We start from the raw sequence: 24,147 nt of genomic DNA, 5'->3' as shown, positions 1-24,147 counted from the left end.
TTCAGTCGCCTCGCGCCGGGCTCCGGGGTGCCCTCGCGCAGCTGCCGCCCCGCTATTGGCCCGCGTCCTCGCGCCGCTGTTGCCAGGTGAGAGACCCCTTCCCTTCGCCCTGCCGCCGGCTCAGTCTCCCCCGCGGGCTCGGGGGAGACGGGCAGGGAGCGGGGGGCTGCCGCCGCCGTCCCGCGGCGTCTCTTCCGGGCGGGCGCGGGCTGCGGGGAAGCACAGAGCGAGCCGGGTGCGTGTGTGGGGAGGGTGACTAAAACCACCGGCTACCCGTTCCTTCTCCCCACGGGCAGCGGCCGGCGCTGCTGGGATTTGTAGTCTCCGGGCGCCCGCGTGGCCCTGGCGGCGGCCGGGGAGGGAGTGGAGAAAGAACTACAGCTCCCAGCAGCCCCCGCGCGGGCCGCGGGAGGGGGTGGTGCCGCTGCCCCGGAGGAGTTGGGGCCCCGTGTCGTGGGGGTGCCCCTGGGGGGCTCCGAGAGGCCTCGTGCTTTGGGGGGGGGCTGTAGTGGGGAGAAGGGTCGAGGGGGGGAGCTAGTGCCCTGTGGGGGGGCTTTGGGGAACCCTTTTTTGGGGGGGGGGTGTAGCAGTGGGGGGGGATTACTGGGGTGGCTGGTGCTTTTGGGGCTGCTGTGCCCCATAGAGGTTTATTGCCCCTGCAAAGGGGGGTCTCCCTGCTACAGGGGGGCACTTGCAAGGGGCCCCCTCCCTGCCCTGGGGAAAGCAACAAGGCCGGGGCCTGGCTCCTGCCAGCCCCCCCCCCCCCGGGAGGAGGGAAGAGGTGGGGGCAGCCCTGGGTTCGGGCTGCCCCCTTGCAAAGGGGGGGGGGCGGGAGGGGGGGCACGAGGAGACCCTTGCTGCCAGCATCGTCCTGGGGAAGAGCCCCTTTTCCGTCCGTTTTCGGGGGGGAGACGGTGACCGGTGCTGGCTCCGGTGCAGGAGGCACATAGTGCCCCGTAAGGTCCACGGCGGTGTAATTCCAGCCTGGCTGTTTTGGGGAGCTGGTGAGCGGGTCCCCAAAGTCCTGGGCCTCCCCAGCCCTTCCTGGTAGGGCGGGAGGGGGCTCGGGGGGGGGGCCGGGGGCTATCCAATTCCAGCGGCAGGGCTGCAGGTCCCGGCTCCCCTCCCGGCTCTGGGCACTCTGTGCCGCGAATCTCCTGACCTAATTCGGGATCGTGGAGACAATCGACTATTCATTCGCTGGGGAAGTTGCCTGCGAATGTGCAGGGCCGCTTCTTTGGTGGCTTGTGTGTGTGTTTGTTTAAAAAAAATAAAATAAGAAAAAAAAATGCGGCGCTGATGTCAGCGGGGATGACTTGAAAGCCCCGTGGAAAGCCGGCGGCGCGAGGCGCTTCGCCGCGCTCCCGCGGGCCGGCGAGAGGCGCGTTGGCAGGGTCGGGATGGAGGCGCGTTGTGTTTAGGCTGCCAAATGCCTCCCGCACGCACGTGGCTGCGGCGTGCGCTTCCCTCGCGCCGCGGCGGTTAGGCTGGCCGAACCCACCACCGGGCCCTTTCCACCCTGCTGCAAGCGCGGGGCTCGTCCCGGAGCCGGGCGCGGAGGAGCCGGCGGCGACTTAACCCTTAACCCAGCAGCCGGGATGCACCAGGGCGAGGGGCAGAGCCGCCCGCAAAGGAGCGCAGACGTATTTCGCATCAGCGAGCCCTATAAATGGGCATATAAAATAAATGCACCTATAAATGGTGTAATAAACGGGGCTGTGTTTGCTGCCTGGCCCGGCGCTTCCGAACTTTGTTCCGGAGCGGGGAGGACGGGAGAGGCGCGCGTTATCGGTCCACGCAGGTGTTCCTTTAAAAACACCCGTCTGTGTAAACGGAGGAGCTCTCGACGTGCAACAGGAATCAAAGGCCGGTGTTGTAAGAGAAGCTGAATCAGCTAAATGGAAGCAGAACAGACAAATGATATTAAGGAGGAAGATGTTAAACTTGCTGGCTTTGCCTAGGGGTATTGGCTCTCTCGCGCTGTATAAGTAGCAGCTGCGGTATGAATGCGCGCGGGGGGGGGTGGTCGGCGCAAGCTCGCCGTAGGATTTATGGTATCGGGGCGAGGGGCTGTCGGAGGCAGGTTTAGTATCGCCCGTTTGTCTTGGCGGACGTCTCGGTACCCCCCAGGGTCTGGCGCTCGGGAGCAAAGCGCCTGCGCTGGCTCGTCGCTGGGGAGCAGGTGAGAATCGACGGCGGCTCGCAGGGGCGGCGGGAGCACGTGCACGGATGCAGCGGTCCCAGGGGACGCGCCGCCCCCTGCCCTTGCTCCAGCTGCCAGAGCGGTGCTGGATGTGCGTTCAGGGCCGGGCTTGTCCTGGCCCTGCTCGGGGCTGCAAGGTGAGAGCGTTGCACGCGGGGGCCGGGGGGGCTTGCACGCGCCCGCCGATGCTCGGAGGGGGCTGCCCCGGGCTCGCCGTGCATGCCGCGATTTCTCGCCTCTTCCAAAAGGGGTTTAGAGGAGGAGCTGTACCTCTGCTGGCGTCGAGCTGTGCCCTTCCTTCGGTTTTCCCAGTGGTTTGCTTTGGTTTGGGGTTTTGTTCTGAGGTTAACCTGGGAGGTTTCTGCTCCTGGTGTCCCAAACACCTGGGTGGGTCTTTGCAGATTTCCAGCCAGGGTTTGAGAAGCTCCCTGGGATATTAATGAGCGAGAGAGAGAACAGGGCTCTTTTGCCAGAAAATGCTTGCTCAGAACTGTAACTGCGAGCAAGAAAGGATTATACTGTGTAGCCAGGAACTGGAGCTTGCATTTCTGAATGGCACAGTGGAAGGGGCCTGTTTTCCTACCGAGGCTTGGAAAATGTGTATGTGATTCCCATTAGCATTAATGGAAACTGGTGTAAATTAAAGCCTGTATTTGTTTTGCTAAGATGTCTTGTTAAACTTCGTGCTGGCTCCAAAATTACCCTTTAAAAAGATATTCAGCTTTCAGAGCAATCCCAATGGAAATACTCTCTTTAAAGAGAGGGGGGGGAGGAAAAACAAGCAGAGAGGGGGGGGGAAAAAAAAAAAATCCCCGAGCCTCCCAATGCTTCCTCCAGACACAGTTTGTTTAAACAAATGTCCCCTCCTCTGCAGTGTTTGCAACCCAAACACAGAGGCAGGGAGCACGCAGAAGCGAAACCGGTGTGGATTATTTCCTTTGTCCGAAGGGTTTTGCAAACACGGTTTGTGTCCCTGTGATCCGGAGCGGCAGCAGCATCCTTGGGGGGGGGCACATCCCCCCCTAAGTGCAAGGTGCCTGCCCCGAAGGGTTTATTTTCAGTTAATGTAAGAATCGGGGCGGGTGGTTTTCCGCGAGGCGGGTTCGGATGGGGTGCAGCCGCCGCCGTTGGCGAGTGCCTGGCAGGGCTCGGCACCAGGAGCAAGTGCCAGGCGGCAGAGCAGATCCTGCTCCGTCCGCCGCGCAGGTGACACGTCGGCAGCAGCTCCGGGAGGTTTTGCACCCTGCTCCGCCGTGTTTGCATGCTTCTGCCCTGCTCCGGCTGGGAGGGGGGAAAAAAATCCCCCCCCCCCCCCCGACTGGCAAAAGGGTATCCGTGTCATGCCGTGTCCGGGCACCCGGGAAGCAGTTCCCGCGGCGGTTTCTGGGATGCAGCCGCGTGCCCCCCGGGACCGAGCGGAGCCGTTCCCCTTTGCTCCATGCTGGTGCTGAGCCGGCATCAGGTGGGGACTCGGGCAGCTCCTTCCCCTTGGAGCAGCGCCTGAGGCCGGGCGGGCAGCACTCAGCCAGCACGGAGACGGGCAGCAAGTCAACGCAGCGGAGCGATGCTGGCGTGCAGGGAATGCAGCGCCGGCTTCGGAGGCTTCGGCTTCCCCGCGTGGGGCTGGGATCGTAGTTCAGCCGGCGACGAGCTCGTCACCGCGGCCAGAGCCGTCCGACCTGGGGCTTCCCATGCTCTGCTCGCCCGTCCTGAGCCACGCGCTCTCTTCCGCGCGCGCTGTCCGGCCGCTCTGCCTCTCCCCTCCCGAAGGGCTGCTCGGCTCCGGGCTCCTTCCTGCAGGTTGCCTGTTGAAGATGTACTTTTCTTTTTAATTAAATCCCATAATGAAACTTGCCTCATGCTGACCTATTTGTGCAGGCACCAAAGAGAGCCTGACTCCGAATGGGGCTGTTTGCTAACGAGTTGTTGCTAATGAGAGCGGCCGAGAACGTGCTGACGGCACGTCAGAGGACCTGCATCCTTGCCACGTTGGGACAACAGGGCGATGGGGGGAAGGAAGGAAGCGGGGCCTTTCCAGTAGGATCGTGCCGCTCCGTTGTTTCTGGTGCAGCTGCGGGGGCCGGCACGCCGCCCGGGGTCCGGCCCCGGGATGCTCTCAGGGCTCCCTGCCGGAGTCGCTCCGTGTTGCCTGGAGCGACGGGGCCGCAGCTGGGGCTCTCAGGTTAGCGGTTTCCATTAGAGCCGGAAGAACCGCGTGTGCACAGAGCAGGGACTGACCATCTCGGATGGGCTTTGTGCGTGCCGTCTGATTTGGGTTTTTTTCTTTATTAGCATCTTGTCAGTATAATTTAAAAGACTCAAACTACTAGCTGTGCATGCAGGTCTGAATAGCAGCACGTTCTCCACCCGTATCTATTTCCCCCTTCCTCCAGCTTCCGAAATACCTCTTAATTCCAGTTGCTTCTTATCTTGAACTAGGTTTTAAGCTCTTCAGAGCTTTTGAAGAGCAGCTAGTGCACAGTGGGATCCTTGGTGCCACTGAAATCCCCATAACGGGGGGACGAGACCGCGGCTAGGGCACGGGACCCTTGGGTGCTCTCCGTGCTGGGAAGGCAGATGCGTGGTGCATAGCCGCAGGCACGGGCTGGCAGGCTGTGGCAACTCGCCGTGTCTCTTTCTATAGCTGTGAACTTACGCTATTTCTTTTTTTTTCCTTTTAATTCAGAGCCCTTCCTCAAGGTTTGACCCAGCCGATGACTGCACTTCCATCCCTATAATCGCTGGGCGAACGCTGTAGGAAACCTCTCTTGTCAGCTGTCTCGCCCCGGAAAGCTCCTGTCGAGTGAAGAGAGTCTCTGAGCCCAGACCCTGCGCGGTAAGAAGTTCCCGAGGCTTTTCCTAACCGTTCCTACGCGCGCGGAGGAAACCGGGCTGGAAGAGCTCCCGCCGCAGCGGTGATCTGGCTGAGGCTTTGGCTCGCTGTTGTGCTTGTTGGGTGTGTAGGCTTGGATTCAGTCCGCTCCGTTTAAGGAAGCGAGCGGGACTCGGACCTGCAGCGGGGAGGCGAAGAGCTCTCGGCTCTTCTCTTTTCGCGTTCGGGTTGCGGCACGCGAAGCCGCGGCTGCCTGTGAGCCTCTTCCCTGTTGTTCTGGCGGTGCAGACAGTCGGCTGCTGATCTCTGCTGAGCAGTCGCAAGCTCGACAGAAACCATTGTCCGCGTCGGCCGGGGATTACAGCCCCGTCCTCTTTCACGCGCGCTGTTTTTACAGCAGTGGGCGCCTTTGAATAGTGGGTTTTGAGGTTCGCTCTGCAGTCCGTTTGAATTAGTTGGAGGCATGTATCGCTAATCCCTCTCCTTTATCAGGAGCTGAGTGCTAAAGTCCTTTGCCTGAGAGAGCGAGAGGTCCTGCGTGCTAACAGCCGCTGGCGCGAGGTCGGTGCTGGTAGGTGTTGCAAGTGTTCGCAGCAAGCGCAGGCTGATACTTCCTGTGTTTCAGGAGCTCATGGGGGTGCTTTGGTTATTAATTCAGGTTATTTTTTTACAGTCATAAAAATGCTTTAAAAAAGGTGGGGGAAGCCCTCTGGTTTGCTTTTTGGACTTTCGTCTATTTAATGCCCCTGTTGCTGATAAGTGTTAGGAAACGGATGAGTTGGTCGTAACGACCCTTCGTGCTGTTTCCTTGCTGAATCGATAGCAGCGGCTCAAAGCTGGAGCTGCTCTAGCTGCGCCGTCACGTAAAGGAGGTGGGAAGCCGCAAGCGACGCGGGTCTCTGCTGCGAGGCGTTTGCCCTCGGAAAACACTGCGGGAGAGCGGAGCAGCGCGTCCCGACGTCATTGAGCCCCCGGAGACGGGGACAGCTGTTCCCCCTTTCCCGCGGTTTAGCCTCGGAGCCGTGGGTCCGTTTGGGCACGTTGGGGCCGGGATGCGGTATTGCAGGACTCGGGGTGCTCCTTCGGAAGACGCTGCCCTGCGTTCGCCCGGGCCTGGCTTTGGTGCTGGTGGGGGGGTTCGGCAGCGCGTGCGTTGCCTCGTCGCCCTAGAGAAGCGACAGATGTAAAGAATCTGCAGTTGGCGCAACCTTAAATCAACAGAAAGCGTGGGAAGAGGAGGTGAGGCTGTCGCCGCATCCTTAGCTCTCCTCGCTGTGCTGCTTGCAGCCGTGCCGTTCAATATGCCAGAAATCCTCCTTCAGCTTCCAAGACTCCTGCTGTACTCGAATGAAGTCACCCTGCCCTAACTTTCCCTCCTTCCCTGCAGGCTCCGTCAGTGTAATCTAGACCAACGAGGCTATTTGAGCATGTTTTCCCCCCCGTGTATTCGGTGCGTGTGAAAGGAAATGGCTATCAGCATGTTGCTCTCTTCTTGCTCTGCTTTCTCCTAGCAGAAGTCCGCCCGGGAAGGAGGCATTAGCAGGCAGCCCAGAGCTCCCCAGCAACCGAGCAGGCAATATGTCTTACGCTGGAGATGAACAGATTTTAATTAAATGGCAAGCTAAAGGAACAAGGTTCCTTAACAGCAGACATCTCATCCATTTCTGCTGTCCAGTATCCCGGCTTGATGCCAGTAAGAAAAAACCCTCCCGAGGGTGGGTTCCCCCTTGACTTGAGCAAGGCCAAGGCAGCGCTCCCCGCTCCCGAGGGCTGCCGGCGGGACGAGCTCGGTGCGTGCTGCGCTTGGGCGATTTGTGGGAAAGGCTCCGGGAGGGCGAGTCCCGGAGCGGTGCCATGCCAGGGCTCAGCGCAGCTGCGCTTAATGGACCCCTTTGGTCCTGAGCGCCGGCTCCGCGACGCAAGCGATAAACTCCTGGAGGGGCCTGGATGTGCCGGCGTGCTTCATGCTCGGGTGCCCAGAGCCGCTGCTGCGCTGGGGCCGTCGGAGCTGCAGTTATCTGATACCGGCGTTGGCACGTCTCTAGCGCCAGGCAAGTACGAATTTGCCTGTACTTACAGTTCTGTTGAAAAGTCCTGTGTTGTCTTTGGTTCGATGCGCAGGGTGAATGCTGGACTATCTCTAATTATACCGTCTCCATCAGATAAACGTGGGGAGATCTGTCTTGCTAATGCCGAGATTAGCTCGGAGCATAAATATGGAGGCAGCATCTGGACCGCGTCCTGCCTTCCTCCCAGGCGGGCACAACGTGCTTCTGCAGCGCCCAGGGCTGCTCTCGTGACGAGGTCTGAATTGTCATTTTGTTCCGTATTGTACGTAGTTCTGATTTTTAACCATCTGTTTTTTTTAATCCTTCCCCCCCCCCCGCCATTTTGCAATGAGAAAGTTAATGGCATTCTCATTGCTCAGTAATGGGGATTATTTGGCCTTATCCAACCCTAATTAGGCACAAAATTGTGAACCTCTTAGCTTAATTACTTTACTAATTTTTTTTATTTGGAGGCCGCAGCATTAGCTGTCAACTGGTTTTGTTCTTACTTGGCTCTTACCTGAAGCTCAGTTTTGCCAACTCTTGGGTCTGTGCATAATGCTCAGGAAAGGCTCTTTTATCAGGAAAACTGGGAAGAGACTGGTCTGACCCAGCTCCTCCGTGGCCTCTCCAAGTAAACCCCCTGGGTAGACAGAGAGCTCTGCCGTGGCGCTAGGGAGAAAACTGTATCTGTGGCTAGAGCGGAAGATGAACTCGGGATATTTGAGGGTTTTTTTTCCATGGCTTTTACTTGCTTCGTTCTTGGTTCAAGTCCTTGCGGTTCCTCTTTGCGGTGGGCTCGGCGCTGGGTGCAGGGTTACAGCGGAGGCTTCCCTGGAAGGAACCGTGAGATTTCTGGGCAAAACCCCAGATCTTCTGCAAGGCACACAGGTGTAGGGAATCCGTCCCCCAAAACGCAGCCAGGCGACTGCCTCGGCTTCGGCCAAACCAAACGTACCTGCGAGCAAGTCAGAAACGCGACGCTTTTCCCGTTGGCCGTGAATGACCTTCAGCTGCTTGCTGCTTCCTGGGGACCAGCGCGCACCTACGGAGCGCTTGGATCATCGCGGTGGTGCTGCGCGCTCCTTTTTAAGGTCGAGTCGCAGGAAAGGAGGAGTCCTTTACGCCGAGCCCGGGCTTCGGTAATGCAGAACAGGGAGCGCCCATGCGAAACGTGCTAAAGCTCCCGCGCCGGGGAGGTGAGGTGAGCGCGGCCCGAGCTGCTGCCACTGTTTCTCTCCAGATTGCCCTCAATTTGTCACATCATGCTCATTTGCAGCAACTGGGACGTGTTCTTGCGTTACCAAGTAACGGTGAATTGGGGGCAAATTATGTATTATTTTTAATTGCTTGGCCTTTATGCGAAGGCTACATGAGCGAGTTGCTAAACCAGCCAGCGTTGCAGAAGGAAGCACGGAGCGAGGCAAGAGAAGCCAACTGTGTAATGGGCTGTCTCGTCACGGGCTTCTAACTTCTGAAAACAGAAATAATTTTCAATCTGGGGGAAAAAAAAAATATTGCTTTGCCAGTAAGAAGCCTCATTTTCAGGAAATATCTGCAGCGCTTCCCTGAGCTCTCTAGATGGGATTTGCAGCGCGCACTGCAGCTGCATGGTCGTCCATGGAGCGCCGGAGCGAGGAGACGTAACATCTCGGGAGCGACCGAGGAGTTTTTTGGGTGCCGCTTGTGGCTGCGAGGAGCAGGGTGCCATGGTGGCACTGGGGCCTCAAGGCGGAGGAAGGTGTTAAATCCTTGGTCTTCATCCTCTGCTGTCCGGCTTACCGGCATCATCCTGGACTGGTGCCTCTGTGCCTGGTGTTTCTCTCCTGCTTTTCATCCTGTCTGTTGAGACTGCAAGTGAATTTTCTTCGGTTACGTGTCCCGCACCTCCCCAAGAGGACGTTTGCTCGACTGAGCTTTGGCGCTGCCGTGGCAAAGGGAGCCCGTGCAACGCGCTCGGGTGCAGGATCTCGCCCGTCGCCCTCGTCCTCCCGGAGGTCGTTAGCGGCGTCCTCGGGGAAGGCGTTGGGGCTCCGCTGTGCGCACGTAGCCGACGTCCTACCAGATTTTGCGCTCGCTTTGCAGCTGTTGCTTGCTGGCCGCTCATTAAGTGCCTGCTTGGTTGGTTGGTTTTTAATTCTTCCCTAAATTAAAGCAGGCGTTTCACCTTTCGCAACCAATTGCTTCTGTGACCAGCCAAGCTTGAACCCTGGGGTCAGCGCGCTGGATCTGCAGGCTCTTTCCTAGAGAAGCACCGTGTCCACATGTACGTGCTCCTGCCCAGGCTGGTGTGCTGTGACGGAGAGGAGCGGCGGCAGGTCTCTGTGGGCTGTAACCCGCGGGTGGAGAAAGCCACGGGCAGCTCTGGCTCTCTAACCCTTTTGCGAAATCATGAAACTAGATGCTTGGCCCGTCTAATGCCATTTTCGGCTGAAGAGGACCAAGTAGGTGCGAGCTGGAACAGACTGAGCTGCTCCCTGTCGGAGCTGCGAGCGGAGAACGCAGCCTGGTCCCGGCAGCCCTGCTACGTACGAGGGTGTTAACGATTTGGCTGTCAGCGGAAATAAGAGTTTGCAGCCCTCAGCGCTTTCTGCAAGTCCTGCAGACCAGAAGCCCCTTTCCCAGGCTTGTTCAGGAGCCCTGGGATACAGCGATGAGGAACTCTAAGATCCTGCGTGCTACAGGGGTGGCAATGTTTGCTCAAGAAAACCGTCCGTGCCTTGTCCAGCGAACCCTGTCTGAGCTTCAAAGCAGGGCTGGGTGCCTCTGACCTCTTGGCCGCAAACGAAGCGGCTCTTCTCGCAAATGCAATTACTGCCTCTCCTCCAACCCAGCTGGATCCAAAAGGCGTCGCGTTGGATAAGCACGGCTCTTCTTCGCCGCAGCCGACTTTGGTAGTTCTTTCTGAAATGGAAGTAGGTGCAAATGATCATTAGCAAAGCTGCTTTCTGTGCGACTCCTGGTGGCTTTGCTGTTTGGCTCCATCTCTCCAGGGTCCGTGTCCGCGGATGTCTGCCTGCAGCTGCACGGGGCTCCTGGCTCATGAGCTCTTTGCACCTAAATAATCCCACGGAAAGCCTGCTTTGCCTTCAAGATGGGGCGATACCTTGAGCTGCCGTGTAGCTGGCACATCAGCGCGCAAAAACCCCTGTGCTTGGGGAAGAGAAGGCTCTAGACTGTGAATTCCCGTTTTACTGACCTCGGCAAGCAAACGCAGCAACATCCAGGGCAAATTTTCCCATTACAAGATGCAGCGACTGTGTCGGATCCTCGCATCAAGGGACGGAAGAATTCCCATTCCCCATTAACGGCAAACTCCATTTTGAGATGCGCGCTGAGGGAAGACGGCGATGGAAATGAGGAGCCACAGGGCTGTAGGCTAAACTTGAAATTATTTTGGTCTCATCTCAGGCCAACCAAGAGGTATAAAGAACCTATTCATTCCTCCAGCGAGAGCAGAGGTTAAGTGCGTCTGTTAAATATGCTGTTATGCACACTAACCCTTTAAATGAGATGACAGGGGTAGGCTGGAGGTTGTGGGCTGTTTAATTAAAATAGTAGGAGCTTTTGTGATGAGAGATTAAGGCTGTTCATGGAGGCTCGACCCCTGTTGTATAGAAAGTTTATGTTGCTGTGGTCCTCGGCTGACCATTACAAAGACTTGATCCGAGCAGACTTCTAAAATTGTAAAGTATTTGTTGACTTAGTGGTACAGAGCAAACGACTGGCTGAGGATTGCCAGCTGAAAAATAAAAAGCATTAAAGTTTCTCAAATGATTGCTCGGTAATCCCCCCGCTCCTGATGGAGGGCAGTGGATTTCCCAGCTGGGTTCTGCCTTCATGAAGATTTTCATTCGACGTCTCCATCTGTAATCCAGGAATTGCACGACTCTTTACTCCAAGGTTGATGTTTTTAGCTTTACTTGGACGTTCTAGCAGAAACGCGCCCGAGTTTTGCAGCGTGCAGCAGTCCGAGCTGTCAGGGGCGCTCGGTCACCCGCACTCGGTGCAATTTGTGGATTTGGGGTGCAGGGGTCGGTTCTAGAGGGATGCTGTAATTTGACAAATCTTGGTCCTTTCTCTGCTTTAAATTCTAATGATTTCAACAGTCTTGGACCTGTTTGTAGCTCTTCGGAGCTGAGCTTTTCTCCCCGTCTTGCCTCCGCTCGCTTTGCTGGTGTGTTGGGCAGCAGATGAGGACCGGTTTCCAGCCAGCCCCTGCTCAGCGCTGCTGGGATGGCGTGGAGGGGGTTGCACAAAATCGCGGCAATTTGTTTAAATTGAAACACATGGGCTTCAGCTGGAGCGAAGGCCAGCAGAGCCCGGAGCGGCGAGCGCTCTGCGTCGTAGGCAATCATTTACCCCACCGCAAACAGCGAGGCGTCAGTAGCGCTTGACACCTGGACTGCACGGGAACAGCCGGGCACGGTCGAACCTTTCCTTTACGTGACGGGGAGCTGCGTTTCGCGGCCGGGTCGCGGCCTGTCTGGTAAGGGGGCAGTTGGCCGCGGCGGCGGCGCCCCGTTTGCAGGAGCTGCTGCCCCGAGTTCGCGCTCGGCTGGAAAGCCCGGGGCTGCCGCCGCGTCCCGTCCCAAACAGGTCCGGCGAGGCTGCGCCGTGCCGGTGCTGTTGCAAGAGCGGGGAGCCGGGAGGATGCTCGCGCAGGTGGAGATGTGCCAAGGCAATACCGGCGCCGAGCCAGGCGCCGCCGCGTGCTCGCCCGGCCGTGCCGATGCAAGGGGCAGGCTGAGCAACTCTGCCGGGGTAGAGCCGCGGCTGCCGCCCCGGGATGCTTTTTGCCGTGCAATGAGGACAGGCAGTGCGTCTGCGTGCGCGGGTTTGCTGACAGCGGGGTTGCAAGCACTTGGTTTTCAGACTTATTACAGTTATTTAAATGCATGTTTCCTCGTGAACACGTCACCTGAGACCTGCTAAATGATCCTCTTAAAGGGTTTTCTTAAGGCCGGAGCTGGGAGAGGACACGCTCGTAGCCGGCTCCCGCTGCAGCGCCGTCGGCCGCGCTCGTGCGCGAGCTTCAGCGCGGGCTCCTGCACCCTGCCGCTGCGCGTGCCGGCGGTGAGGAGGGGAAGGGGAAAGGGTGCGCTGCTAATTAGCGAGCTCCTTTGATTCTGCTTTGCATAAATTCCTGCTCGTCAGAGAAGAGAGGGACAGAAGCACGGGACAAGTGCTCTTAGCGTCGGGTAGATCTTTTGCCCTGCTGCCAGCGGAGGAACTTGCTGCCTTCTGCAAACAGGAGATCAAACTTTCCTGTCGCCTGCGCTTGGCGAGGTCACCGGCAGGAACCAAATGGGGCAGTTCTGGCTTGATTAAGGTGGGGTTATTATTATTATTATTATTTTTTAAATACTTGATTTGCATCCATGTGAAACATGCAGAGAGACTTGGAGGTTCAGCACGGGGCGGCGGCGGCCGCTGTAAATGCGAGAGCAGCCGATGCGCCAGATGCGGATGAATGGTCAGGAGTGTTTATTTGATTCAGGTGTGCTGGGGACCTCCTTGCTCTCCTGTAAATACAGTGTAAGCCCCTTCCTTCCTCCCTTCCTTCCTTCCACAGTTATATCAAGGCATCTTGCAATAATATATTCAGAATTTGGGTCTTCGTGGAAGCAGCAGCCCACCCCTTGCCAAGCAGCTGTTCTGCTGGGCTGGATTTCTGCCCAGGAATAATTTCGTCCTAAAAGGAGCAATCCAGGGCTTGGTCTTGTTCTTAAAAACCTGCTGCGTGTTGCTCCGCGTGATTTTTCCAAGAGCTTCTCCGTGCGGTGGCCCAGGCGGAGGCACCCCGGCCCCGGGGAGCCGGCGGGACTGGCCGCGCGCCTCCTGCGCCCGTCGCCCTCCCGGGCTTTTGGGGCCCGTTAGCAGAAGCTCCTCCGCAGCATCCGAGCCTGCCGGGGATCCCTAGCATGTCCTTGGGAGTAACCGCGGATGGGCAGCCGGGAAGGGGGCAGATCCCTCGGCGCGGCTTGGCCCCGAGCGGGGTGCAGCTGGGGCTGGGAGCGTCCCCGGACCCCGTCCCACGGTGGGGACGGCCGCTCGGTGCCGGGGCAGGGGGCTTTCCGCGTGGCCGAGCCTTCCAGCGGGGCCGTGTTTTTTCTTTCTACCGCGCTGATTTTTGCAGCGCGCGTTTGCTAGAAGCCGTTCTTCGTGAAGCTGCTTTCCTTTGATCTCTGCAGCCGAGCTGATTTTTCTTGTCATCGGGGTAATTTATGGAACGAAACGCTGCGAGAACAATGCCTTCCACGTGCCCCCCCCTCCCCTTAATAAGGGTCAAATCTCTCGTTCTATCGGAAAACGGAGAGGAAGGTTGGACCGCGGCTCCTGCAGCCCGGCCCGCGAAGGCCCCTCGCTTTGCTACGGGAAGGTCGGGGACGTTTCCCGCGCGCTCGTAGCGGCGTCGGAAGCTCTAGCAAACCCCATCCAAGGGCCCGCGGTTAATGATTAAAGCGCCTCCCCCCTCCCGCAGCGCCTGTTTTGGGGCCGGTGGACTCCCTCGACTTCACGGCACGCAGTCCCCGGCCTGGCACCCCCTCCCTCCCTCCCTCCCGCCCCAATATTCCCGTTACAGCCGTGTATTTTTAGCAGGAGCTTTTGCTGGAAGGGGCTCGGCTTTGCTTTCGGCAACGCGATTGCAGCTGCCGGCGTCTCCCGCGGGGCCGCGGTCCCCGACGTCCTCGCCACGCTGGGCGGTGGGAGAGGTCTCCTGCTCCGCCGGAGCCGCTTGGTGGCTTGGCGGATCCGTCTCTTCCCGCCTGTGGAAGCAGGCCGGCTGCAGCGCTGGGCCGGGGTCGCAACCGCGTTGAACTTCAGTGCCGTAGGCTCATTTGGAGCGTTTGCTGTAGCACTCGAATCGAATTTCCCATGCTTTTAACATGCATCGAGCACACCTCAACGGCCTGCTCTTACGGAGAAGGAAAATCCTGCTGCCCTGGGTGTCCTCCTTTCTTTTAACGCCGCGTTAGCCCGTTGGCTTGATCCGAGTTTCTGAATTCCAAGCACCTCATCGCAAATGGGAAAAACAAATGCAGGGGCCGGGGTGTGGAGAAGGATTGTATAACCCTGCTCCGAGCGCTTGTCTCTGCAGGTCGGTTCCTGCACCGGTGCGAGGGCAGGGGCGCAGCCCAGCCGGGACGCTGCGGCACATCCGGACGGGAGCCGGCCTGGGGCTGACCAGCGCTGCCCTCCCCGGGGCAAAATTCCTGCAGCGCCGACCGCTCCTGTTGTCGTGCGGGTGGTTTCCACCCTCGCCTTCCCACGGCTCCTCCCGCTGGGATCCCTTTGCCGTGTGGCGTTTTTTGTCTGGGAGCAGGTATCGGCGGCGGAGGGGAGCCCGAAGCCGGGGGCTGTTGACCCCGGTGGTGTTACTGCTCTCCTGGCCTCGGCGCCGACCTCCCAGCACCGCGCAGGGGTTGCTTTTCTGCTTTATTTTTGCATTGTTTATATGCAACTGCAGCCTATTTCCCAGTTCCTGGTTGGGCGGTGCACAGGGAGGTGCTGTGCCGTGCCGGGCTGCGGCCACCGCGGTGGCAAACCCAGAGCTCACGCGGGTCCCGCAAACGCGCATCCGTGCCGCCGGCTTGCACCCGCATGCGGCACAGTCGCGGCGAGGCCTCCCCGGCATGCGCGGGCGCACGTGAATATACGGCTACCCAATAAAAAATTAATGCCCGCATGAATCTTTCATGTTTGCTCCACTTTCCCTCGCCACAGCCGCGGGGGAAGCGCGTAAAGCGGCGACGGGGCCGCGCGCGTTCCCGCCCCTACGGCGAGCTTGACCTTCCCCTCCGCGCTGCAGCGGTTCGCGCGGAGCCCGGCGCGGGAGCGCTGCCGGCTGCCACGAGGCTGCTCCTGCGCCGGCGCTTCGCTCGAGGGCAGAGGGCTAATCACCCCCACTACTTAAAACCTCTGCCTTGCTGTCTCCCACGGGAGAGCGGGGCGAGCGGAGGGTGCCGGACACGGAGCGGCTCCGCAGGGAGGCTGGCCGGGGCGCTTTGCATTTTGGTAACGAAGCAGCCTGCGGTGTGCAATGCCCCCTGTGATGGTGGCAGATGTGCAATGCCCCCCATAGCGGTAGTGGGCGTGCAATGCCCCCCGCATGGTGTGCAATGTCCCTCGCAGCGGTGGCAGGTGTGCAATGCCACCTGCATGGTGTGCAATGTCCCTCGCGGCGGTGGCAGGTGTGCAATGCCCCCCGCATGGTGTGCAATGTCCCTCGCGGCGGTGGCGGGTGTGCAATGCCCCCCGCATGGTGTGCAATGTCCCTCGCGGCGGTGGCAGGTGTGCAATGCCCCCCGCATGGTGTGCAATGTCCCTCGCGGCGGTGGCAGGTGTGCAATGCCCCCCGCATGGCGTGCAATGCCCCCCATAGCAGCGGTGGCAGGCATGCAATGCCCCGTCGCTTTCCGAGGGCGGTTCTCGTCTCTGTGCCGCTCCGGCCCCGCCGGCGGCACACCTCGGAGCTGCGCGGCGCCGGGTCGGGCGACGGCGCTGGAATGTGCCGTCGGGCCGTGTTTGCACACTCGCTGAGAGCACCCGCCCGCCCGCTCGCTGGGCTCTTCTGGTATGTTCATAATAGAAATTTGATATCAGCTGCTGTAAATGCCTATCGCGGTGATCTCATTTCTGTAGCCGAGCAAACATGCCATTATGCGGGAAAAGGGTCTCTCCAGCGGCGGGTTGGGCTGTTCGCGAGCTCCCCTGGACGCTGTTCCTGCAAAAGCGCTCTGTAAACTTAAAATGCGGCAAACGGGATTAAAACGAAAAACCACTCAACTTTAACCCAGTGCCGTAAACAGCTCCCGGCCTGAGACGCAGGTCTGGGGCGAGCTGTCAGAAGTTAACACTTGAGTTTCACCTGATCGGGTTTATTTTGGGGTAAAGCTGTTTTGCTTCATAACTGCGCCGTTGGGGGAGCGGGAATGTAGCGCTTTGGAATATAACACTGGAAAAATACCGCAAACTGCTGAGCCGGGCGGTCTCTTTCTGCAAACACGGGGAAGTCTCCTGCGAAGCAGGTTGGAAGCAAGCTGTGGGCACGTTGCGTGCATCTCCTGGTAACCAAATTAATTGTTCCCCAGGCTATAAGCTCATAACTCATAAGCGGTAGAACGAGATCCCTCTCTGAGTAAAGAGGGATTGGCATTTGAATGAAACCGGTTCGCTTCGTGTAACCCACAACACCGAATATTTTCCAGGTTAATCTCGTGGCTCTGCTGAGGCCTTTAGCAGCGGCGGCAGCAGACCGGTGGGGCTTTGCCAGCCGGGATGAAGCGGCGCGGCGGATGCGGCCGCGCTCTTGTCCGTGCAGGAGCAGCGGTGGCCGGCGCTGGGGCCGGGCAGGACGGCGGCGGTGCTGGTCCCGGCCGGCGGAGCGAGCGCCGCCCCGCGATTCTCGAGCAGCCTGGTTCCTGGGTGACCCCAATTCCCATGGAGGCGGCCCGGAGGGATCTCGCCGTCCGGCGGCTGCAGGCTCCGGCTCGTGCCTTGGCCGGCAGCGAGAGCAGCGCTGTCTCCCGTAAAGAGAAAATATTCGTGCAAATAAAAGGCAAAGGTGCAAAGTCACCATAAAAGGGACGCGGACGTGGAATTCGGCTCCGCGGTGGGCTGCGAGGACGCCCGCTCCCGCTGGCGCTCTGCAGTGTCCGTCCCGGCACGGGCAGCGCCGGCCGCAGGAGCAGCCTGGCAACCCCGCGACGGGCCTCTGCGGCCCTTAGTGCAAACAAAAAACAATTTTGAAGATTAACCGGTCGGTTCTTTGCAAGCGAGAGAAGCCAAACGGTGCGGAAGCACCCGGCGGATGAATCTTCTGCGAGGCTTCTTCCCCTGCTACCGTGCGACTGATACGTTAGTAAGATGTGGTGAATATAATTTTGTTAGTAGACCGTGCTTTCCCTTCCGGATTGTCTTCCTGGATTTTTCTGGCTTTCTGTGGAATATGCGTGAAATCCTAAGTCTTAGTGTCCGTACCCCTTTTCATACCTGTGGCATAAAAAGATTTATTTCTAGAATCTGTGCTTTAGTGTTTTCAGATGAAAAGTGCTTTTCACCCCTTTGATTAAAACCGGCAGCGATGCCAGTGGTGCAAATCGCATGCAGCTGCTGCTCTTTCAAGCAAACGCTGCTCTTCGCTGTCAAAACGCCCCAAACGCCGGAGAACTGGGGGCGATTTTGCCATTGGTAAACAGGAGTCTGCGCGCTGCTGGGACGCCTCTGCCCCTCCGCGCTTCCGGGTGCGACCGAGCCCGGTGGGTGAGGCGCTAATTACGGGGAAACAGGGCTGAAAATTGACCCGTCCCGTGCATAACTGTGGGCACGTCTCCCGGCCTTTGCCCCGCGGCGAGTGCCGCGCTGGCATCACGTCCCGGGCAAAACAGCCCGGCGTGGCCGTCGGCTCCCAGCCCCCGTCTCTGCCTGCAGGTTTTGGGCGGAAAAGCTTGCTTTCCACGACTCTTAACACCGTCCCTGGCGTCACTGCTGTGCAGGTGAACTGCTGCATCCTCGTTTTTCTTCTGGGAAGCGTTTAGCGATGGCGGCCCCTTCCCGCGGCGAACTCCTGGCGCCCGGATTGCAGCGTCCCCGGAGGCAGGGGGCTGCCGGCGGCGCGGGGGCCCGTGTGCCCGGCGGGGTGTGCCGCAGCTCGGGAAGAGTCGACGTCGCCCTCGGGAGCCTTCGCTGCTGTTTGAATAAGCAGGAGCAAATTTGCAAGGCGGCCGCGGCCGTCGGCAGCCTGCGCTGCCCTCGGGAAGGGGCTCGCTTCGCTCCGCCGCCGGCATGCCCAGGGTCCGGCACGGGGGTCGCCGCCGAGCAGGCTCTTCTCCGGGCTGCTTTGGCTCCGGATAGCACTGTCGGGGGCGAGGGCCGGCAAAAACAGCATCCACGCCGTTCGGACCTGCGCGCGGGCGGCAGCTTGGGGGCTGAGCTCCGAATTTCTGGCTTAGGAAACTTTTATCTCATTCGTCTAATGGGATTTGGGTGTGTAGACGTTACGGAGTACGGGTGACTAACGGAAAGCAAGCGAATTCGGGATTGCCCCGGGGGGACTGGGCCGTTTTGCCTGAATCACGCCTTTTCAGGCAAAATGAGCACGTATTTGCGTTGCAGCGCTGCTGCGCGGCCCCGGATGAGAGCGGTCCCCATCGCCGCCCGCCCAGCGTGGGAGAGCTGTGCCACCCATGCCGGGTGCCGGAGTAGAGGAGTCGGAAGCCTGGTGAGTCCAGATGGGAATGTGGAGTCACGGAAGCGGTGCTGGTGGAGCCGTGGCAGGTATTGCACCGGGCTGGTGTGTGCCCGTGTCCTGGCCGGGATGCTCCTGGAGCCGGGAGCGTGCCCGTGTCCTGGCCGGGATGCCCCTGGAGCCGGGAGCCTGTGATGGAGGGTTGCACACACCTCCGGACTTGCAGCAGCGGCCACGGGGTAGGTAGGGATTTGCTCCGCCGTTGCATCCACTCCCGACTCCGTGCCGTTAGCTTCAAAGTCCCCCAGCAGCCGGCTTGGGGGATCCGGGGTTTTCCAGCAGTAGTGCTGTAAGCCCCTGCTCCCCGTTCCTAGGAATAAAGCTGCGGCAGCGCGGTGCAGTGATTTGATCCGGGCTGCGGTAACGCTCGGAGACCTGCGTTTGGGATGTGCCCCGTCACGCTGCGAGGAGACAGTGTCTGGTTTCAAAAGCTTCTTGCAAAGTTGCCCGGCAGCTGTAGATGCAAAAAACCAACGCGTGCACGTCCAGAGCTGCACAAGTGGGTAACGACTGCGCTCGCTGCGAAACGGTCCGCTGGGAGCCGGTGTGCGATCCCTAACCACGGTGAATCCGGCCTTCCTGCGCCTGGCGGTGTTGTAACGTGACACAAAGTTGTTGTAGGAATTGAGAGCGTTGCTGCCTTCCCGTGCTTTCGACTCCCCTTGATCTCTCTGTGAGCTCGAGGAGAAGCTTTGAACGCTCTGGAAGATGGATTGCTCCAGTCTCCTCTCCCACTGAAAGTCTCCGTAGACCCTCGGGCGGCTTTTGTCGCCTGGGTAGCGTGTGTTTGGAAGTTGCCGCTTCCCGGGGGAAGTCTTGCATCTGCATGGGACCGGGAAGCCAGCGTAAGAGCTCTTCATTGCGGAGCCCCGGAGGACCTTCGGAAAGGGCTTTCTGCAGGAATGCAAGCTCGGTGCTGGTGCCGTTGGAAACCTGGCTCCGGAGCAGCCCTCTGGGTACGGAGGGAAGGGGTAGAGGAATGCCGGGAACCACGGCAGGGAGCAGCCACCCAGCCTTGCTGCAGAGCCAGGAAGGAGGGGGAGGCCTGAGGTCTCCGGGCCGGAGGTCGGCAGGAGAAAAGCGAGTCCCTGGTGCTTCTCGTGCCGGGCAGCCAGGTCGGGCTCTCGGCCAGGTGCCTGTTGCAGGTGGGACTTGGGGGGCTTGTCCGTGTTTAAGCCTGCTCGGAAGCCCCCGGTCCCGGCCATCAAGAGATCAGCCCTGTTGTCCTGGGCCAAGCTTCGACGCAGAGGAGGGTGGCTGTGCTGGAAGAGCCCTCTCTGTCGCGTCCGGGAGCACTTTGCTTTCGCTCCTTGGGATTTTCTTTGTATTCCAGGGCTGTCTCGTGTCTCCCTCCCTTCCTTGCCTTGGGCGATGGGGTTGGCACGTCTGGCGTCGTCAGCGTGCAGCAGTGGGAGGACACCTGCAGCCGCCCAGCTGGTCCGTGGGACACGTGCGTGCACGAGGAGAGCCAAATCCAACTGCCAGATTTGCCATGGCCAAGCGTAACCCTGCTCCCGTTAATCTGCTGCGGAAGCAAAGGAGGCTTCTCTGAGCTCGCGTAGCCAAAAGGAGCTGAAGTCCCTAAGCCTGGATTTTGCAGAGCATCTCTGCGCGCTGTCCCAGCTCAAGGGACCTGCTCAAGGTGGTGGAAACCAGGTGCTCGGAGGAAAGCGGCCTGCCCAGCCGGAGAGGAGGCTCCGAAGCCCTGCAGACATCCAGCAAGTTCAAGTGCCCGAATGGCAATTCGTGTTCCCGAAAACACCCCTAGTTAAGGGGCCGCTTTGGTTTTAAACCGTGCTGGTGATTAAATCCCTGCATCTGTTTACTCTCCACCTGCTTCGCTGATGTGCTTTAATGCCTAAATAGGACTCTGATGCTTCGGAGAACTGTGGGCAGAATATGTCCCTCTCCGCTGGCCGGGAAGGGTCTCCTCTGCCCCGGAGAGCAGTGAGGGGTCAAAGCACCTCAGTGACCTCAACCACAGAAGCCAGGAGCAGTGATTGCCGATTGCAAGAAGCAGCTGAGGCCAGGAGATGCACCGCATTCCCACTGGGAATGCCGAGCCGAGCTGGGCTGACCTTTCCTGCATGCAGGAGATCACGGTTTAGGAATGTTCCCGGGGGGAATTGCGTATCATCACCGAACTCTCTCCGACCATCTGCGTTGTCCAGTTGTTTCACTCTTGCTGGATGCTGCCGATTCCTCATTTCCTGGAGGAAACGTCACGGCAGAGAGGATGGTGAACAGCTGCGGGATGACGTGCCGCGGCTTCCCTTTGCAGCCGCGCTGCCTAGAAAACATACTAAGATGCAGATGAGAGCGGAAAACACGAGTCAGAGGAAGTCCTGGGCGCTCTCCTTCGGCAGGAGGACTCAGGGCTTAGTCAGGAGTTTGGGCGTCGGGTTTGCCCCGCCGCAGCTGGGCGAGCGGCCCCCGGGGTGAACTTGGCCCAGGAGCTATAACGGCTTGCATACCTCAGCTGGATTAACCTCTGCGTTGGGAAACGCAAGCCTGAAAGCTTTAAAACTCCTTATAAAACATGGCAGTAAAACAGAGAACCACCTAAGTAATCTCCAGCTGCCCTTTTTCACAAGGATGAAACCTTGTCCCTTCTCTTGGGAGGGACGGAAGATTATTCCTGCTCTTCCTGGGGGTGCTTCCAGCTGTCATGATAATTACCAGAGGTAAATATAGATCATAAGTGTTTTGACTCCTACCAGGTTTTCCTTTGAAAGTCCCGACTAAGATGACAATGTGGAGGAGGGATGATGAATTCTTTTGGAATTTAACCCTCTGCAGCTTGCTCACGAGCGGGCTCGTGCAGCCTACAGCGTCTTGGATTACTCGTGGAGTTTGCTTTTGTTCTGCTTGCCTGACAGTTAAAAAAAAAAAAATCTGCAGATTAAACTTGAAACCTGATGCCTGTTTTGTACCTGCTGGAAACGCGCGTTAACAACTGATCCTGGGGTCTGGGGAGAGCGTGCAGAGCCGGAGCTGGCGGATATCGCCTGCCCTTGGGAAGACGTGAGGAGGTGGGGAGGGATGAGCCCGAGCGAGGTAAGGCTGGCGCGCTGTGGACCGTGTCCTAGCAGTCGCTCTTTCCCTCGGCAAGCTGCTCTTCCCAGTAGGCCGATCTGTACTGGAACAGAAAACAAATATTTTTGTCGTTTCGAAATGCTCCAGCATGACACTACATAATGCTGGATGGAATGCACATGGAATTAATTATCCGCGGATCCAAAGAACATGCGAATGCATCAGATGAGGTGCTTTCTGCTACAGGCTCTGCAAAAGAAACGAACATCAGGCATCGAGTTCTGGCATTCGTTTTGGGGTGGAGAGTGGGGTTTATTAATAGCTGATGTCTATTTAAGGGCAGGCAATTCTAATAGTATTAGTCCATCTTCAAGATGTCTATTTTGGATAAGATTCTGCAGCTTTATGACTGGCTTGTCTGTTTGGATACATTCACCAGGGCTTTTTGGGGTGGATTTTATCCACGAGGGAGCCGGTTAATGCCCTTGGCAAGGCTCTAAGCGCTGAGCTGAACGGAGCCCTTCAGGATCGTTGTTCGTTTTGGCGTTTGTGCTGATGTCCTGACTAATGCTCGATTCCCGAGTGCTGTTCTGAGGTTGTCTTGTGGTTCGGGCGGCCTTGGCCTGACTTCCGCTTCTGTTGCAGACTCATCCCCGGCGTGAGCGAAGGGAAGAAAATCCCCCAGCTCTCGGTATCGCTTCCCAGTCTGTAAAACGGGGATAATCATCTGCCTCTCGCTTCTTTTTTCCCACGGGAGCTGCTTGTCCCGGCTCTGCAACCGCTTGTTGTTCAAAGCTCCCGCTGTAAGGTGATCGGGAAGGGGACGGATTTGGCCGAGACGGGGCGCGCGCCCCGGGGTGACGGCTGCTCCCGCCGCGGTGCCGTAGGCCGCGGCAATCCCGCCTGTGACCTTCCTCCGCGGAGCATCACAAGGAATATTGAGCTTATCGTTTTGCGGAAGGGCGCAGGCTTTGATCCTCCTGTCCGACATGCTCAGCTGGGGGAACGAAGCCCTCTAAGATGCGTCACAGCGGAGTGACTTCCCCGTCGGGTTACTGTAAAGCTCCGAAAGCGGTACGTATCATTTCTTTTAAACTGCGTGCTTTAGCGATTGGACGCGGAGCGGAACCGATGGATTAAAGCAATTGCCCTAATACTGACATCGCAGCCCCGTGCGTTCTCTGGCCTCCCCCAACCAAATAAAAACGATGCCGGGAGACCTTTCTCCTCGGACTTGCGTAAGCTGCTGTGCTGGGTAAGCTGCTGCCAACAGCATCACCTATATCAATATTATGCATAATTTATGCTAATACGTGCCAAACCATCTGTTGCTCCCCTTTTATTGACCGGCTGAATGGCTCTTGTTCGGTGTAATTATCCTTCCGTAAACATCCCTTTTATGCCGAAAAGCAATGAAGTCGGCCTTTGAAGCACTTGCCCTTCTCGCGCTCCGGGTGCGGATCTGCAGCCTCCAACCAGAGCTGCCAGCAGGGAGCTTTTACCCAGATGGAGAAATGCCGCTGGGTTGATGCGAGGAGCAGGGCTGGGTTTCTCCTTAGTTTTAAAACCTGAGCGAAGTTGCCGTGATGATGTCGCGCGCCCCGCACCGGTGTTTCAGCAGCTCGAGCTGGCTCCGGGCTTTCGCGGGAGAGGAGGATGCCCCAGGTCCCGGCTGCAATAAGCCGGGGCGGCCAGCCGGCCCCGGCCCCGCGCCGGGCTGAGTCACCTGGCAAACGCGGCCCCGTCGGTGGTCGCCGCTCCTGGACTCCGCTCCCCGGGGAAGCAGGGATGCTGCTCCAGGCATCGCTGCGCCGCCCTCGGCGCTCGTGGCCATCTGGCCACAGGGCACGAAAACAGCTCCCTGCCCTCCGACAGCTTAATCGGACGCTGAAAGGCCCCCGCTGGCCCAGTTCGCCTTTCCGATGGGCGTGCGGAAGGGAAGACCTGTGCTCCGCCTGTTTTAATTTTACTGGTTATTGCGCAGCGAGCCTGGGGGAACTGGCGGTGCGTGGCGATGGGACCGGCCCTCGTGCTGGGAGCTGCCGCCATCCACCCACCGCCGCTCCGCTCCTTAGCGGGCTGCGTGAGCAAAACTGGATTCTAGTGGGAATCCCGGTTGTGTGTGTTTTTTTCCTAATGTATTCGTAAGACGTTTGCACTCTCCTGAACGCCTTCCACCACCTTAGGTATTTCTGTGCCAGTGCAAGCTCCTCCGCCTTGATGCAACGTCGTGTTAAGCATCCTCCTGCGCTCGGGCGCCGCGCGGCTCCCTCGGGGCTCTCTGCACGGCGGGTTCGGGGCCTCCGCGGCCGTGCGAGGAGCGGGGCTCTGCCTCCAGCAGCAGCCAGTCCCCCCCGAGTTGTTTTTTGCAACCCGGCGTGCTGCGGCGTGGAGCACAGCAAAGCCCCTCGCCGCCCAGCCCCGCGTCGGAGCTGCCACCGCGTCCGACCTTTGGGACTGGAGAGGAGCGTCGGCGTTCCCCGCGCGCCGGGGCCGCGGAGAAGTCGGTGGCGGGGTGTCTTTGCAGTCGCCGTGTCCCGGGGAGGCTGCATGCTGCAAACACCGAGCTGGTGTCTGCCTTCACCCTGCCTTAACAAGGACCGTGCACTTAATTAGTGAAACGGCACGGATTTGTGCTGCATCCATCCTTGTGCCAGCGCTGCCGGGGACTTCTCCGGCACGGAGACCGAGCGCGATGCGGCTGAAGGCTGCGGTCTCCCTGGGCTGGCGAAGTCCGGTCGTGGTCTTCCCGCAGTCGTCCTGCTCCCTCAACCTC

The 24,147-nt window shown here is 59.0% G+C and overlaps 1 protein-coding gene across 1 annotated transcript in view; it reads left to right on the top strand.

The window, feature by feature from the left end:
* Positions 1–24,147, top strand: part of LOC106491401 (signal-induced proliferation-associated 1-like protein 3) — a 48,448-nt gene continuing 24,301 nt past the window's right edge. The window contains 2 exon segments of the mRNA XM_067314480.1: positions 1–86; positions 4,890–5,039. The gene's annotated coding sequence lies outside the window, so the exon portion shown is untranslated.

The sequence above is a fragment of the Apteryx mantelli genome, chromosome 35 (assembly GCF_036417845.1).
Source record: "Apteryx mantelli isolate bAptMan1 chromosome 35, bAptMan1.hap1, whole genome shotgun sequence".
NCBI lineage: Eukaryota > Metazoa > Chordata > Aves > Apterygiformes > Apterygidae > Apteryx > Apteryx mantelli.
Note: the sequence above shows the minus strand (reverse complement) of the source record. Positions and strands in the feature narration are given on the sequence as shown.